A 2170-nucleotide genomic window follows, 5' to 3' on the forward strand; every position below is an offset into this window, starting at 1 on the left:
GGGAGACACTGTCTCTAAAAAAAAAGTTAAATGCTGGCACTGCAGCAGATCACTGGGTCTCTGAAAACTGTAAGGCAACTACCACCGTCTTCTAGACCAGGGGTCTCCAACCTGGGCTGAGGACTGATAGCAGTCCCTGGCCTATTAGGAAGTGGGCTGCACAGCAGGAGGTGAGCGGTGGGTGAGCGAGCATTACCGCCTGAGCTCTGCCTCCCGTCAGACCATGGTGGCATTAGATTCTTTTCTTTTTTTGAAACGGAGTTTTGCTCTGTCGCCCAGGCTGGAATGCAGTGGTACACGATCTCAGCTCACTAACCTCCACCTCCCAGGTTCAAGCAATTCTCCTGCCTCAGCCTCCCGAGCAGCTGGGATCACAGGCACCCACCATCACAGCCAGCTAATTTTTTGTATTTTTAGTAGAGATGGGATCTTACGATGTTGGCCAGGCTGGTCTCGAACTCCTGATCTCGTGATCCGCCTGCCTTGGCCTCCCAAAGTGCAGTTATTACTGGTGTGACCCACCACTCCCGACTGGAAGTAGATTTTCTAAGGAGCGCAAAGTCTGTTGTGAACTGCACACACGAGGGATCTAGGTTGTGCGCTCCTTATGAGACTAACACCTGAGGACAGTTTCATCCCAAAACCATCCCCTCCGTCTGTGGAAAAATTGTCTTCCACGAAACCAGTCCCTGATGCCAAAAAAGTTGGGGACCGCTGTTCTAGACCACCCAGAATATGTTCTTGCTAAAAGTTATTTTAAGATTTTCACTAAAATAAAAACTAAAAATTTAAATATTCTCATGGTAAAATTTGTGGTCCCTGAAGATAGATTTTATAACTAGCATGAACTGCTCTACACATAACGTAGCATTTCATTCTCTCTTGAAATCAAAATTAAATCCAGTTTAAGTTCTGTGGAATGCTAGATTTTGCTTCCATCTCTTCACCCCACCCTGGAAAATAGGTTTATCCATCCACATTCTTTACCTGGTAACTTTGAGCAGGGTGGATTTCTCCATACCTTGCTTCGGCTCAGCCATGTGACTTGCCATCGCCAGCAGTATTTTTGCAGATGTGATGTGAGCAGAGGTTTAAAATGGGCGTGCACATTGGGACTGTCGCTGGGGTGCTTCTGCCATCTCCATGAACACCCCCTGGCTGGCCTGCTGGTCATGAAAGGAGGATGAGAGACATGTAGAGAGGTGCTAAACCATGCCAGCCAAAGCTGGCCTATAGCAACGAACCCCCAGCTGGTCCCCAAACATATGCACTAAATAAATGCTTACTGTTGTATGCTGCTAAAATTTTGTGATTGTTCTACAGCACTAATTACTGTGGCCATGGTTAACTGGTACAAGTCCCTTCTGACCGAGATTACCAGGTCCTTCAGTACTGGCCCTTGGCTGTGGCCAGTTGCCACAGCTAATATGTCCGGCCTGGCTGTGAAGCATATCCGCAAGTAGGGGGTGTAGCCCTATCTCCTCTGTGACAAGTCCAGCCATGGTGTCCTTTGAGAACAAAGGCTCCCAAAACTATAGCCCTTTATGCTCAGCCCTCATAGGCATACATGGCCCTCAGGGAAATCTGCCTGGGTTTGATTCTTGGATCCATAGCCTTAGGAAGTTCGTTTAATCTTGCTTTGCCTTATCTGTCAAATGGAAACAATAATAGTACCTACTTCACAGTGTTCTTGTGAGAAATAAGTGAATAAGTACAATATGCTTAACGCAGTGCCTGCTGGCGCTTGGTAAGTACACACTAAATGCTGGCTATTATTGTTATCACACATTCGGTCATCCAAATATTCTTCCTCCTAGGTCCTCCCATCTCAGAAGATGCATCCTCATGAGTGCAGGTTTCTGCCACCGATAGAATTCATACCTTCATTTGCTTTCTAGTCTTGAGAGTTCCAATTAACCCTCTTTAGTTGAGACCATCCTGTTTTAATGTGGGAAGCATTAAGCCTTCCATCCTTATCTTTGTTTAAAAAATCTGTTTAGGGCCGGGCGCGGTGGCTCAAGCCTGTAATCCCAGCACTTTGGGAGGCCGAGGCTGGTGGATCACGAGGTCAAGAGATCGAGACCATCCTGGTCAACATGGTGAAACCCCGTCTCTACTAAAAATACAAAAAATTAGCTGGGCATGGTGGTGCGTGCCTGTAATCCCAGCT

At 46.9% G+C, this 2170-nt stretch overlaps 1 long non-coding RNA gene across 2 annotated transcripts in view; it reads right to left on the reverse strand.

The window, feature by feature from the left end:
* Window positions 1-993: 993 nt before the first annotated feature.
* The window catches only part of LOC108284250, a 25672-nt gene continuing 24495 nt past the window's right edge, over window positions 994-2170 (reverse strand). The window contains exon 3 of one of the 2 annotated variants that reach the window (XR_001817147.2): window positions 994-1163. This is a non-coding gene — a long non-coding RNA (uncharacterized LOC108284250). Of the gene's footprint in view, window positions 1167-2170 lie in introns of both variants that reach the window. The other variant, XR_001817148.2, reaches the window with a different exon arrangement.

The sequence above is a fragment of the Cebus imitator genome, unplaced genomic scaffold, assembly GCF_001604975.1.
Source record: "Cebus imitator isolate Cc_AM_T3 unplaced genomic scaffold, Cebus_imitator-1.0 Scaffold274, whole genome shotgun sequence".
Taxonomy (NCBI): Eukaryota; Metazoa; Chordata; class Mammalia; order Primates; family Cebidae; genus Cebus; species Cebus imitator.